Raw genomic sequence first — 15,900 nt, 5'->3', positions numbered from 1 at the left:
ACTCTCTGACACTGTCAGGTACACACCCTCCATTCAGTGCCAGGAAAATGCAAGCCTCCAGTCTGAAGTTCCACGACTAAGGAACTAATTGTGCTGAAGTTTGACTGCTCTGAGAACCGCTCCCTTTCCCAGCAGTGCTCGTGCCCTTGGCGTGCTAATCCATCTCTAACAACTCCTATTGTAAGTCAATCAAAATGTCAATTTAGCGCTCACCTTTTGTTGCATCTTAAACCCTTGTAATCCCTGTCATTGTCTCTGCATGTTAAATACAGCTCATGTTGTCTAGTCTCCCTGATGCCTCCTTGTGCCACATCAGCGGCGTTGTCTGGGGAGACTCAGGCATGGATGTGACAGCTCACGGGCAGGACACACAGAAGGAAATAATTAATAAGAGGGGTTTGGGGGGCTTAGTGGATCAAGCTTCAGCATTTCAACGTGGTCTCCATGGCCTCAGGACAAGATGAAAAATCCCTCGTAAGCAGCATGACAGAAGGGTGCACCCTAACCCCCCCGATGCTGCAAGAGTGTGGTGTGGAGGATCTTGCAGATAGGGAAACTGCAGCAGCTGCTTGTTTCAGGGAAAATATTTTAAAAGCATCCCTTAAGGCCTGGTTTAAGTGCTACTGAAGTGAGGGTTTTGCCATTGACATCAATGGTCCCCAACTGAGCAGACTATATTGACTCAAATACATCTTGTTGGGTCAGAAATAGGTACCACTGATCCATTTCAGATTAAACAAGAACTGGTCTGAACCCTTATATTTTGCCCCCATGTTCCATCCTAAACAATTCCTCTCTCCTGCATGGGGTTTGTGTGCTTCAGACCTCTGTAGGTCATTAGCATATACGGGCACTTAGTTGTCACTTGCCTCAAAGATACTTCTCTAGATCTTTCTCCTTAAATCCCTCCTGTCTCTATCACTAGCCCCCAAACTCCCTTCCCAGGTTGCTGTAGCTGAAGAGAAAATGTTCAGGAGTTCCCATGCTCCAACATAAGAACGGCCATACTGCATCAGACCAAAGGTCCATCTAGCCCAGTATCCTGTCTTCAGACAGTGGCCAATGCCAGTGTGGATTGCCACGTACACGCAGGGGCGAAAGAAAATGCAGGCCTGTTATTTACCAGGCTGCACGTGGCAATAGACTATATTGGTAAGGGATGCCAGGAGACTATGGGTCACAATGCAAACTGCAGACACACACACACACAACTAAAGTTAATCAATTTAAAGTTTTATTGGGGATAATTACAAGGGGTAAGAGAGCAGCGTATGATTAGGTAATAGAGTTAATGAAACTTAAAACACACAATGACTAAAATATCTACTAACAATATTTATAAACAAAGATGAAGCATTTAGTAATAACCGATACTTACAAATACAAACCAACGCATAAGGACCGGCAAACGTAGAAACTCTGTTTGAAACACGTGAGCTGAGAGAGAGGCTTCGAGGTGATCAGGCTCGGTTACGGGTATACACAAGATACACAGGATTCGTTTTTCTTTCTCCTCTCCCTGCCTGCACATGGCAGGCAGGCCTAAAGTACCAACTATGACATCATAGATGTGTCATAGGGGACGGGGCCCAAAACCTGTTTGTGTTCGTTTCTGATTGGCACAAGCAAAGTTTACACCAAGTAGGGGAGCAGGTGCCTTAAAGTCTGGCTTCGCCCCCAAAAGGTGAGGAAATGCATATTGTTTTAGAATGCGTTCAACACTGAATGACAAAAGAAGAGGCCAGGGCAATACCGGTATGGGCAAGTTTTACAGGATGCAGACAGGAACTCATCTCAACAGCCAGGTGCCCCAGAGGGAATCAATAGAACAGGTAATCATCAAGTGATCCATTTCCTGGCGCGCATTCCCAGCTTCTGGCAAACAGAGGCTAGCTAGGGACACCATCCCTGCCCATCCTGTCTAATAGCCATTGATGGACCTATCCTCCATGAATTTATCTATGTTACAGATTAGCACGCCACCACAGCGTAATGTCTTGGGAAAATTCCCCTTTGTGCCCAGGCCCAGGACTTTGGGTCAACCAAAGGACAAATAGGTTCCAAACAAACACTCCAAGCTGTATTTTTCACAAGAAGCAGTGCACGTCAGGACAGAAAACTTAGGTCTGTATTATGCAAACATCAGGCCAAACTGGACATATTCAGGATAGTTGTTAGCTCTTTTCCTTTACTGGGAGTTTTAGTGTAATTAATTATCAGTTCTAAGTATCCTGAGATACACACTCACCTGGTCTTTGGAGAATCTGGTGTCTGTATATTAGCACTCCCTTACCTATCTGAATCATACATCCCTCATAAGAAAGAGAAGAATAGCTGCAATATTCCTATAAAACACCTGGAAGGCATGGGCTAGTAGGAAATGCATGACTGGAAACAACTAGATTTCCTGCAGCCACGGGGCCAAATTAATCCTTCATCTTTCCACAGGAGGCAAATTAAGGTCCATTAAGCTCACTGTTTTGGGGCTGTTTCAGATGAGACTTTCTGCAACTGCTCCATGCGGTGATCCCACAAGACTCCAAGGCACTTGTCATAACATTGGGCATTTGCTCTTGCCACAATTGAAGCTTCCTTTATTGTTGTGCCATGTGCAAGTTGGAAGCTGGCCACCACCTCAGCCAGGGCTGCAATTATTTCAGTGGAGCTGAACAGTAGATATAGGGATTGGGAAATTCTTTGGGAACAGAGAGGTGCCCCATTAACAAAAACTGTTAGTAGAAACCAAAGGAAATATATTTCAGCAAAACCACTGCCAGCTCAGATTTTGCAGAGGTTACAAAGCTACACACAGCCTGCATGCTCAGAATTTCCCAGCAGCAACTTATGTTGAAGTCAGACTTCCCTAAAGCAGTGATTCACCATGGTTCACCGCTCCAGGCCAATGGGGGCTGCAGGAAGCGGAGCGGGCCGAGGGATGTGCTGGCCGCCCTTCCTGCAGCCCCTATTGGCCTGGAGCAGCAACAAGCGGAGGCCCTAGTTTGAGAACCACTGCCCTAAAGCATAGCCTTCTGCCACTTGAGCTAAAGAGTATCGCTTTTCGTTTTAAATTTCTGATTCAAGCTGGAGGAAATTTTTCATGCAACTACTTTTTCATCAAAAAATACAGATTTGGGTTAACAAAAACAATTTGTGGATTCTGGTTAATTTTGGCAAATTGGGGAAAAATGAAAAAAATGGAAATGTCAAAATGGTTTGTTTCAGAAATACTGAAATGGTGTTTTGACTTTTTGTTTTGGAAAGATGATTCATTTTGCAATTTCCCTCAGTTTTATTTTAAAATCTTTTATAAAACCCTACAAACCCCAGAAAACTAAACAAAACAGGTTGCTGTAGGTCAAAAGAACTGAAAAATCCGTCATTGCACAGCTCTGCTTCTGACACACAGTTGAGCAGTTTTCTTTTCATCCAGTAAAGAGCCGTGGTGCAAATATACGCTGGCCAGTTCATTACATCATTGGAGTAGAGCGTGGCAGCATTTGAGAGCAATAGCAGAATATATCAGAATACCCAGCCCTGATAGAAAAATCCCATCTTGTGTAATATAAAGTTATTTCCCTGGTGATAGAACTCTATAGCAGTGGTTCTCAAGCTAGGGCCGCCGCTTGTTCAGGGAAAGTCCCTGGCAGGCAGGGCCAGTTTGTTTACCTGCCATGTCCACAGGTTCAGCCGATCGTGGCTCCCACTGGCCGCAGTTCACCGCTCCAGGCCAGTGGGGCTGCAGGAAGCGGCGCGGGCCTAGGGACGTGCTGGCCGCCCTTCCTGCAGCCCACATTGGCCTCGAGGGGTGAACGGCAGCCAGTGGGAGCCGCGATCGGCTGAACTTGCGGACATGGCAGGTAAACAAACCGGCCCAGCCCGCCAGGGGCTTTCCCTGAACAAGTGGCGGCCCTAGTTTGACAACCACTGCTCTATAGGATCTTTTTTTTTTAAAACATATAAAGGTTCGCCTATTCTATTAGATTCTACACTTCCGATTGTTAGCACTTTTTGTTCTGCCTTTGTGCAGCACCTAGCGCAATGTGGGCGTGGTCTATAACTGGGGCTTCTACTGCAATATAAATAATAGGGGGGTTACATTAGGTTAGCATAGAACCCTGTTACGTTTCTATGGAAGCCTGTAAACTTCATCCTTACTAAAATTCCATCAGACTCTTGCTGCGATTTGCTGCTGAGCATCCTCAGCTCCCACTTACATCTGCTGAGAGTGACTTCAAGCATGTGGCCATGATGCAATTTTAGACAACACAAAAATGCAATAATGCTAAATACCAGCATGATAGCCACCCTCCTGGCCAGCTCACCAGGGACTGAACCAGGAGACCTCAAGAGCTAAAAGTACAAGCTACTATAGCTTGAGCTGAAGAGCCAACTCTCTGCAATTAGCAGCTCTCCTAATTCCTCTCCTCTGTTGCTTGCACAGCAGGGGCCTATTGAGCTACACCAGAATGTTGGCACTTTGATGGAGGGGTAGGTTTCTCAAGTATCCAAGACAGGAATGGAGCGAGAATGCTCCCCCTCTTGAGACAAAAATGTGTTATTTTTGACATAGCGTTCTAAAGCTCTGTAATTTGGTCTTCCTTTCACCCTCTCTTTGACAGTATCTAACACCAGTGCAAACTCAGAAACATGGATATTTCCAATTAACCCATCAAGAACAATGTATTATTTTCCAGCGCTTAAGTCATTCAAAAATCAGATGGCTCAGTGGTATGTTCAGCATGCTAAATTGTAACTCAATGTCAAGTGGGTGAGTGATGTGAGCTTTGCCTTTTAATGCAGAACAATGAGGATAATCAATAGATCCGAGTCTGGGAAATCCAGGGGGCACCAGAGAGGGCTCTAAATTATGGCAGAGCGAAGGTGCCCAGGGAGGATAGAAAAGGCAACCTTCCCGGAAGCTGAATTGAAAAGTGTTTGTAACTAACTAAATGAGATGTATCTAGAGATAGAGATACTGTTTAAGAACCCACATCAGTAGCGGAGCATGAATATAGAGCATTGCCAAGGTACTAAGGACCAAATTCTGATCTCCGTGACAGCAGTTTCCATCCAGTCTTAACTCTGCTGAAATTGATGAGGTTACTCTGGATTTATAGCAGTGTAAATGAGCTCAGAATCTTGGCTTAAAGTGTTAGGCACATCCAAAATACTCCTCACTTGCCAAATTCACTGCCAGGTATCCTGACTGCATCGGTACCTGCACAGTATGTGCCACAATACATTTGGAACACATCTCCTTCCCCATGGAAAGAGAAAATCCCCAGTGCTGTTCACAGTTATTTTCCTTCTCCCACCCAGTTCTCTGGACAGAATATGATGCTCACGCTGAGCATTTAACAGCATAAGCACACGCCTGGGGTCTGTTCCTCAAAGCACATGTTGGTGCCTGGTGGAAGCAAATGGATTTCTTTGTGGGCTCCTCCGGTGCTCATGGGAAGATGATGTGGTTTTTCGCCTGTCTTCAAGTATAGAAGAACAGCTAAGTGTTATTGATCTTGGATCTAGGGGGAATATTTGTGAGAAGCATGCCCTGGCATCAGTCCACCACTTAGCTCATATTTATTATTCAGTCATGGAGAGGGAGCGAGAGGAGTCCTGGCAGCATGCCCTCTTTGGACAGCAACAGAGCAAAGCTAGAGACTGAGGAGAGAGAGAGGCTGTTAAAGGAAGGGGGTCAAGGGCAGAAAAAATGGGGAAATGGGAGCCCTGGATAAAAATGAATTGTAAATTAGATTCCCCGCACCCTTATCAAATAATGGAGGTGATGCTATGCATTTCAAAACCCACATTAGCAGAGCAGCTTTCGTGTGTTGCATCAGGAGTGAAAACCAAGGCAGGATACACAGACACTGCAGTCCTTACAGTGAGATTTGCAAACAGAGAGCGAGACAGACTTTCAATCTAAAATGCCCTCAGTGGTACGTTAAGGAAACCATCAGGAAGAAAGAACAAGAGCAAAGTCTCCTTGGGGAGAGAGCACTGTGTGTGCACGTCTGCACTGTAACAGGATGCACCTACTCTGAGAACAAAATGGCAGCTGTCTTCCCAGTCTGGGCAGATTTCTTAGCAGTTTAAAGGTGTAGTCCACCAAAACCAAAAGGCATCAGAGTAGTAATTGTGACAAAAATGTCTTCACGGTAAAGAGCAACTAGGCAGTGGAGTAGTAACTCTTGTGTTACCCTTCAAGGCCTGGTCTAGACTAGGATTTAAAGTTGGGATGTTAGATCAGGGTAAGAGCCCAGGCAGGGACATGTGCATCCTGAAGATGAATACATGGCTACGCAGATGGTGTTGATGGGAGCGGTTTGGCTTCTTTGACCATGGGATGCTGTTCTGATAAGAAGGTCTACTGGGAAGAGATGGGGTCCACCTGACCAAGAAGGGGAACAGCATCTTTATTAACTGACTTGCCAACCTAGCGAGGAGGGCTTTAAACTAGGTTCAACGGAGGCAGGTGGCAAAAGCCCACAGGCAAATATAAATAAACTGACGGTAACTAAGGGTTAGATGTTTGGGCAAGGGACGTGGAAATTTACAGTAGGGTTGCAGGAGCAACAAGATGGAAATCAGTGGGGAAATCAGATGAAAAGATAAATTATGATTTAATTGGCATCACAAAGTCCTGGGGGATAAGTCTCATGACTGGAATATTGGTATAGATCAGTGGTTTTCAAACTTTTTAGGCTGTGTATCCCTTTCCAAATAATACCCCCATCTGAGATAGGGTCTTAATATACCTATGATTAGATTATTTAGTGAGACTTGGCAAAGTGCATTGTCCGCCATTACAGACTTTTTCTCAATACCTCCTGACAAAAGCTCATGTAGCCCAGTTTGAAAACCACTGGTCTACAGGGGTATAGCTTGTTCAGAAAGGAAAGGCAGTGGGAAAAAGGAGGAGGGGCTGCATTATATACTTGTTCCGAGGTCCAGAAGGAGGTGAGAGGCAGCCCAGTCGAATGTCTCTGGGTAAAGATAAAAGGGCTCTCATAGACCACTAAATCAGGAAGAGAATGTGGATAAGGCATTTCTAAAGCAAATAACAGAACTATCCAAAACACTGGACCTAGTAGTTCCAAGATACTGCTGCATTTTTAATTGAGATGTTAGTGATTCACAGAAATAGTATCAGGTCCATTCTTGATAGACACACATTTGGATCTAAGTGACCTATGGGCCTTGTAATCAGGTGAGCGACATTGTCACTGAACATTTCCAAGAGCAGGTCCGATAAAGACCCAATCAGGGAGACAGCATGGTCTAGTGAGTAAGGGTAGGTCCACACTACCCGCCGGATTGGTGGGTAGCGATCGATCTATTGGGGATCAATATATCGCGTCTCATCTATATGCAATAAATCAATCCCTGAACGCGTTCCCGTCGATTCCGGAACTCCACCAGGGCAAGAGGCAGAAGCGGAGTCGATGGGGGAGCCACGGCCGTCGATCCCGCGCCATGAGGACGGGAGGGAAGTCGAAATAAGATACGTCGACTTCAGCTACGCTATTCCCGTAGCTGAAGTTGCGTATCTTACATCGACCCCCCCCCACCCCCACTCCCGCGTAGATCAGGCCTAAGGTAGTCACCTATGACTCGGGAAACCTACGTTCTATTCTGGGCTCTATAAATGACCTTCCGTGTGACTTTGGGCAAGTCATTTCACCTGCCTGTTACTATGTATCTCCTCCCCCTTATTGTCTGGCTTCTTTGTTTAGATTATAAAATTTTCCAAACCAGGATTCTCTCACTACGTTTGTACAGTGCCAAGCACAATCCCCAGTGTCGGGTAGAGTCTCTAGATGCTACTGTAATATAAAAGAAATAAACAAGAAGGTAGGAAACCAGCACAGGGCTGAATGGTCAGCCAGGGTGGCCTTGTAACAGTTCAGAGGCCCTATTTGTTTTCCAGGGAGGAAAGAGTGAACTCCTGGTTTAGCCCACCTACAGGTGTACAAGTGCTTTACATTATAAAAGCATCAAAGACACAACATTGAGGAAGACGCTTTCGAGATGAAGGGGGGTGGGGGCTGAGATGGAAGGGTGCCAATACACTTTGTCAGATTAAACAGTCCAGTCAGCAAGGATGCAATGAATCCCCCCCACCCCACTGCAGCCTGGGGCTCTAACTGAAACATGGGCATGCCTGATTTACATGTTTGTCTGTTTCTTCCCTATTTAAAAATGAAACCAAGATCAATCCAAATAAGACACAACCCTCCAACTCTATATCCAGGCTAAGCACAACTTGACTGTTCATGGTCTCAGGAGCTGCATGGGAGCCTTCGGCTTCTGCTTTGACCTGTGTGTGTCTGTATCTCTTGGATTTCATTCCGAGTATTAGGTTCCCGTGACCTCAAAAACTTAAAATAAAATTCAAGCAAAGCAGTCATGGTTTGATGCAGCGGCATAAATCGCCCCTGCTTCCCTCAACATTCAACGTTGGTTTCTCAAACCGTAAATCTGGCATGTTATAAAAGTTTCTTACAGTTCTAGATGTGGATAATGTTGGAGAGTTTATACGTAGAAGACAACTAGACCTGTATACCTGTAGATAGCGAATCCAAAGAGCACCATCTGCTGGTTTATAAGATTATATAGTGCACTGTTCATAAACGTAGAGGTTCAATGGTTATTGCCCTCATGTACTGCAAATGGCTTGCAGAGTTTAACAAACAGCAAGTTGTGTCTGGCTGCAACTTAAAATGGGCAAATTATTAATGCTGGAAAAGCATGTGGTAGAGCTGAAATGTAGATGGCTTGTTAACTACAGCACCAAATAGAAATACTGTATATGGGGATCCTCTATGCCAGGGGTTCTCAAACTTGGTTTGTGGCTTGTTCAGGATAAGCCCCTGGCGGGTCACAAGATGCCTTGTTTACCTGAGCGTCTGCAGATATGGCCACTCGCAGCTCCCATTGGCCGGGAACGGCCACTGGGAGCTGCGAGTGGCCACACTTGCGGATGCTCAGATAACAAAGTGTCTCACAGCCCACCAGGGGCTTACCCTGAACGAGCTGCGATCCAAGTTTAGGAACCTCTTCTCTATGCAGAGTAATGTAGCATTTCTGTGAGCTGTTAAGAACTGCCATGTTCCACACTGAGGTGGCTGAATTTCACTGATGGATGAAGTAACACCTGTGTAACTAAGTCATAATCATGGCTCAGTCATAATCATAATAAGGTTGCAGCCAGGATATTCAGCATATTTTTGGGATGACTTTTATATTATATTATATTATATTATATTATATTATATTATTACAGGGTGAGTCTCCTACCTGGTATCATGAAGACATTAGAGTGAACAATCGACTGGCAAAATCCCTTCTTTGTAAACTTGCTGTTCAGACAAGATCACACTAGGGCACACAAAGAAGTTTTTACCAGGTGAACCAGAAGAACTAGCCTGCTTTTCCTAAGCTGGTAAGAGCTTGTCTCAGCTGGAAGCTATTATCTGCATGGTCTACATGCCTACTGCAGCTGCTGTTTTTTCAGAGTCTGAAGCCAAGTGGCCAAATCCCCAGCCAGAGTAAATCAGAATAGCTCCACTTACTTGATTTACACCAGCTGTGGATCTGGCCCAAGATGGTAAGCAAGGCAAACGACTGCCGTAGCTAGGAGACCCATGCTGATCTCAGACAGCAGCATAAGAACTTATGGAATGCAGCCAAGGGACATGCAAGGGCTGCCATATCAAACTACACCAACCATCCATCTCAGTCCAATAACCTGCCTTGGGTGGTGGCCTGTACATGGTGTTTCAGAGGAAAGCCAAGCACCCCATAGCGCATCTGGTTAATTGTGCAATACTCTGCAATGAGATGTGGGGAAGAGAGCAGGAAGGACTGTCTTGACCCCAGCTGGCAATCAATTCATGCCCCACATCAATCAGCCTGATGAGAGTGAGCAACGAATGGAGTGCTTGTCATTAGGACAGGATACGTTTAGGGGATGGATCAAAGGAAACCATACCCTGGGGGGCTATTCAAGAGGCAGCCCCATCCAGCAAATAGGATTATTGGTAATGATGAGATAATTCACTGAGAACCCATGTCAGGATTAAGTGACCATCTTGAGCAATGAGGGCAGGACAGAGCAGGGAATGGGAAAGCCACAGCTGGATCTCGGATCTTGCATTCTGTGCCCATGACTGTCACTGCCAAGGGTTATTGGGCAGGCTGAAGGTGGGCGAGATGGTGGGGTTAAGAATATTTCTTATTTAAATGGCTCCTTTAATCCTGAAGGATCCCGATGTGCTTTATAAACACGGGCCAGATTGTGATTTGTTACACTAGTGCAACCCCAGAACCACCATCTCTGTCTCTTAGGTAATTCGGCAGCCCCCCATAAGCATAGTATCTGAGCACATCACAGTGTTTAATGTATTTATCCTCACCACACCCCTGTCGGTGCTACTGCAAGTGAGGTACAGGTGAAGGTGGGGAATAGGTGAGGTAGGGAATTGCTTATTATCCCCATGTTGTAGATGGGGAACTGAGCTACAGAGAGGCTAAGGCTCAGGCCCTCAAAGGTGTTTAGGTGCCTAACTCCCATTGATTTCAATAGGAGTTAGGCTCCTAAATACCTTTGAAGATCTGAGCCTAAGCAGCTTGCCCAAAGTCACAGAAAGAATCTGTGGCACAGCCAGTGAGTTGACCCAAGTTGCCAGCTAGCATCCTACCCCTTGGACCATCCTTCCTCTCCTGCCATCTGCTCTCTTCACGGCTTCAGCTGAGTTACTCCTGACTTACGCAGCTGTAATTGCGAGCAGAATTTGCTCTATTTGGTCTGCCGTGGGCCAAATTCTGCTTACACTTACAATGGTGTAAATCCAGAGTTGCTATATTGAGTTCAGTGGCTTGAAAAGGAGTCATGCTGAACTACTTTTGGACTCCTAAACCACTGAATTAAAAAAAGAAAGGGACGTAACCCCCCTTTCAACTGAAATCCTTAAAGCAGCCTTCACCATAGTGTCACTGCTAATGCTTCCCCAATGCAGAGCCAAATTCTGCTCTCCTTTACACCGGTGTAACTCACCACAAAGTCAGTGAGGTTATGCTGGATTTATGCCAGTGAAAGCCAGAGCAGAATTTGGCCCACATGCTTTTAAAATGTTTTGTGAGTCTTCTGAATGAAAGGTAATATTAATAATTCAATTACGACTACTACTAAGTATTAATGATGCTTATTGCATTCTCATTTCTTCTAACAGAAAAATGAGGTGATATATAAAGAGCCACTATACAGATATTTTGGCTCCTGCATCAGATTCTGCTCTCACATCTGTGCAGGCCCTTCAGAGATACTCATTCCAGTAAACATGTAAAGATGAAGAACTTCTATTGGAAGCAGCAATTGAAGATGCCACCAGATCCCTGAAAAACAATAGTGCAGCTGGTCAAGATACTATGCAGCCTGAAATGCTAAGACATGATGGCAGAGGCATGGCCATGCTCCTTTGCAAACTAGTTAATCTCATTTGGATGAAGGGTGAATCCTTGAAGACTGTCACTGCTCAGACGTTGTACCATTCTTTAAGAAATGTGAGCTGAAAGATTGTGATAACTGCTGAGGAATAAATCTTACAAATATTCCTTGCAAGGTATTCTGTAGAGTGATTCTTGGTCAAATGAAGCGAAGAGCAGAGGAAATCCTTTCTGAGTCACAAGCTGGTTTTAGACCTGGACGCTCCACCCTCAATCAGATATTTGCTTTTTCGTCCAATCTTGGGGAGACACACAGAGTTCAGCAAACACCTGTGTTGTACATTCTTTGATTTTAACAGAACATTCGACTCTGGTAACTGAGAGGCTCTATGGAGAGCTCTCACATGGTACCGTTTTAGCAGCAAGTTGATTCAAATATTGCAGAGCTTGCAGTATGAGTCAGCAGTGAGCTGACAGAGTGCTTTGAAGTGAAAACTGGAGTCAAAGAGGGATGCATATTCAATCTAATACTTTTTGCTCTATACCTAAAAGCTTCTTGTCCAACTCCCCTTGTAACACTGGTGAAGGCTGTAGGATGTTGAGGAACATCATCCATCACCTTGACTTTGCTGGCAATAATGTAATGATAATGCCTATAAGAACATAAGAACAGCCGTACCGGGTCAGACCAAAGGTCCATCTAGCCCAGTATCCTGTCTACCGACAGTGGCCAATGCCAGGTGCCCCAGAGGGAGTGGACCTAACAGACAATGGTCAAGTGATCTCTCTCCTGCCATCTATCTCCATCCTCTGACAAACAGAGGCTAGGGACACCATTCCTTACCCATCCTGGCTAATAGCCATTAATGGATTTAACCACCATGAATTTATCCAGTTCTCTTTTAAACGCTGTTATAGTCCTAGCCTTCACAACTTCCTCAGGTAAAGAGTTCTATACGTTGACTGTGTGCTGCGTGAAGAAGAACTTCCTTGTATTTGTTTTAAACCTGCTGCCTATTAATTTCATTTGGTGACTCCTAGTTCTTGTATTATGGGAATAAGTAAATAACTTTTCCTTATCCACTTTCTCCACATCACTCATGATTTTATATACCGCTATCATATCCCCCTTAGTCTCCTCTTTTCCAAGCTGAAGAGTCCTAGCCTCTTTAATCTCTCCTCATATGTGACTCGTTCCAAACTCCTAATAATTTTAGTTGCCCTTTTCTGAACCTTTTCTAGTGCCAGTATATCTTTTTTGAGGTGAGGAGACCACATCTGTATGCAGTATTCGAGATGTGGGCGTACCATGGATTTATATAAGGGCAATAATATATTCTCAGTCTTATTCTCTATCCCCTTTTTATCTCTATCCCCTCTATGGAAGAATACAGCCAAGAAGCTACAACTAACTGGTATCGAACAGCCAGAGAATGGGGATTAAAACTGAATGAACAGAAGACTGAACTAATAGTAATATCAAAAATCAACAAACAGGTTAAACTTGTCATTCATGGTGTAAACATTGAACAAGTAGACAGTTTCTGCTACTTGGGTTCCATCATAAGGTATGACAACCACTCTGAAGATGACAGGGACAAGTAGATAACTGCTGCCAGCAGAACATTCATGTGCCTGAATAAAAGTTTTTGGAACTTTAAAACAGTGCCCATGACAGCTAAAACCAGATTATATACAGTGCTCTGTTTACCAACATTACTTTCTGGTTGTGCAACATGAGTACTGACAAAGTGTCTGGAACAGAAGCTGCACACATTTGAAATGAGATGCCTGCCCTGTGTCCTAGCCATGACAAGTCTAGATAGACTAAGATATAAAAATATCCACAGAAGCTAGAAAGTGAGGTGTGTGACTGCAATCATCAAAAGGCGTTAACGACAATGGTTTGGTCATTATTGCTAGAATGTACCAATTACCTAAAACTTTCAGCTATGGAAGAGTGAGAGAGAGAGAGGCCATGCACATCCAAGGAGATAGTGCCTAGTTAAGGATACTGGCGTATTCCATGCCTGACCCTTGAGATGTGTGTGTTATCCATCTGTCTGCATAAAGGTTTTATAGCATGTTCATCTCAGCACCTAATCCTGGCCTGGCCAGGTATAGCTGGGAATAGAATCCCAGTATCTCGATTGTCCAAAAACTGTGGTCAGAAGTCACTGCTCTTTCTTGGCTCTCATTCAGAGCTAGACCCATCTTCCTTGACTTTTATCTTTATCCTCAGCTAGGGAGGTTGTTTACTGAATTGAGACTGTCTTTCAGAGCAAGGGGACAAATTGATTCCATTTAAAAATTTTCCTCATCCGCAGCAAGTAAAATATAAAACTGCATCAATCTGAATGGTGGTTTCCCCAGTGGAAAAGATACAGCCCGGAGACTCTGGCTTGGTCTGGTTTTTTTAAGGCAGTATACAGACAGACATAACAACAGCATCTCCTGTGTGAAGGCAGCTCACCAGCTGCCATTGTTTATTGATTTGTTCACCTCCATTTACCTTTGCAGAAAAATTCAGTGAGTCCAATCTGCTTCCTCTTTGTGATGAGGAGACTAAGCAGGGAGGATTCTAGATGCATGAAATACTGTATAACTCTAGGCAGAGGGATCTTGGAGAGCCGTAAGCGACACCTTTTCCAATCTGCCCTGAGCGAACACATTCTTCACATCTTGATGTTGCAACCAAACCTCTTCACCACATGTTGCATCGTGATGACCTCCGAAAAAAAGGGGTATCTTGTCATAGCAAAAGGAACTGATGTTCTGATGCAATGTATTCTCGTGTTACAGGTCAGTCCTACAGAATAGGAGACAGTATCTTAGAAAGAGGTGACTCTGAAAAGGCTCTAGACTAGAGATCATAACAGAGAAGCAACTCAAGATGAGCTCCCAGTGAAAACCTGTGGCACAAAGAACTCTGGCATTCTGTGACGCATAAACAGGGGAGTAGTGAGTAGGAATAGGGAGGTGATTTTACCTCTTTATATGGCGTTGGTGAGACTGAGACTGAAATACTATGTCCAGTTCTGGAGACCACATTTTAAAAAGGATGTTGAAAAATTGGAGAAGGTGCAGAGAAAAGAGACAAAAATAATTCAAGGACTGGAGAAAATGCCTTAGAGTGAGAGACTTAAGGAGCTCAACCTGTTTAGCTTATGAAAAAGAAGATCAGATGAAGCCTGATTCCCTTTTTGGAAGGTATGCTTTAGTTATTGGGCTCAATACAGTGGTAACTGAGGGAAATTCGATTATGTGTGTTATGCAGGTCAGACGAGATGGTCTAATGATCCCTCCTGTAAATTCAGGTATTGCAAACCACATTTCAGTGGACCTGCCAGAACTTAAACTTGCCCCAGTGAAATCAAACTCATTCTATAATGTTAGGCGCAAGTGGCAATCTAAGGAGCTGAGTCTGCAACCGTGGCTTATACATGTCATTCTTACTCCTGTGAGTAGCTACTATGGATCCATAAGTCACTGGGCCAACTTGCACAGTAATGTACTGATTCGGAGGGGGTGTCTTATGTTGTCCCTAAGTGGCTGAATTTGCAGACACCCTCTGCTACCCAGGTCATCTTTATATGGTGGTCTGAGGAGTTCAAGGAACAGGGTCCTGGCTCCATAACCGTGTACAAGATACATCTAGTACTTGTATCTATTGTCTGCAGCACATGCACATGGATTCATTATGGCCTGAGCAAGGATGACTCGCCTGTTTAAGGGACACAAGATCCAGTTCCTAAGGTGCACTAGAACTTCTCAGAGTTTTCTCAATCGGCATTAGGTTATTGGATTGTTCCTCCTGCTCAAGCAAGTGAAACTTCTTCCTCACTCTGGACTGGTCTGTTAATTATTATCAACATTTTCTTGTGGTATAAGGACAAGTCAGATGAAATGTCAGGGCAAAGGTGTGCTGCAGGCTTGCTGAGCCCTAGGGGGTTACAGGGCACATCCCCAGCCTCAGGTTGCTGTGTCGCTCTTTCTGGAGGTGTGTCTCTCTCTGAGTTAAGATGCCAGATAAGGCAACAGCGGTTCCCCATCTCTGTTGGCTAATCTGAATGTCTACAATTTAGTGCTGGTGAAAGGTGCCAAATTCCTCTATTTACCCACAGGTTGCACTGCACTTGGACTGCCAGCCGCCCCCAGGCAGCCCTGCCAACAGGCCTCAATCCCACCTCTGGGGGTGAAGGACTGAATGCTGGGATTTCTCCACTGCAAGTCAACATGGGTTGAGTGCCTAACTGCCTTAAGCCCCTTGGAAAAACCCATCAGTCTTCATGGCCTGTTCAATCCTTTGTCCTTGTTGAAACTGCAGTAAAAATCCCCAGTCCTGACTCTTTAGTGAGGAAAAACTCCCCTGGAAGTCAGGAATCCAGGATCAGGCACTAAACGACCAGTGAGTGTCAGTCACGATGATTGATATTGTTCGGGGGTTATCAG

General features: G+C 44.7%; 1 long non-coding RNA gene across 5 annotated transcripts; it reads left to right on the top strand.

Moving 5' to 3' along the window:
- Window positions 1-1,624: 1,624 nt before the first annotated feature.
- LOC120404441 lies at window positions 1,625-11,588 on the top strand. 5 transcript variants are annotated; one of them, XR_005598014.1, is made up of 4 exons: window positions 1,804-1,832; window positions 4,620-4,728; window positions 9,287-9,445; window positions 11,235-11,588. It is a non-coding gene; the product is annotated as an uncharacterized LOC120404441 (long non-coding RNA). The 5 variants fall into 5 exon arrangements; XR_005598016.1 differs by having other exon boundaries at window positions 1,818-1,832; window positions 4,620-4,768; XR_005598004.1 differs by lacking the exons at window positions 1,804-1,832; window positions 4,620-4,728 and adding an exon at window positions 1,625-1,684.
- Window positions 11,589-15,900: the final 4,312 nt, after the last annotated feature.

The sequence above is a fragment of the Mauremys reevesii genome, linkage group 1, assembly GCF_016161935.1.
Source record: "Mauremys reevesii isolate NIE-2019 linkage group 1, ASM1616193v1, whole genome shotgun sequence".
Classification (NCBI taxonomy): Eukaryota; Metazoa; Chordata; order Testudines; family Geoemydidae; genus Mauremys; species Mauremys reevesii.
This window is presented reverse-complemented; position numbering and strand designations above follow the sequence as displayed.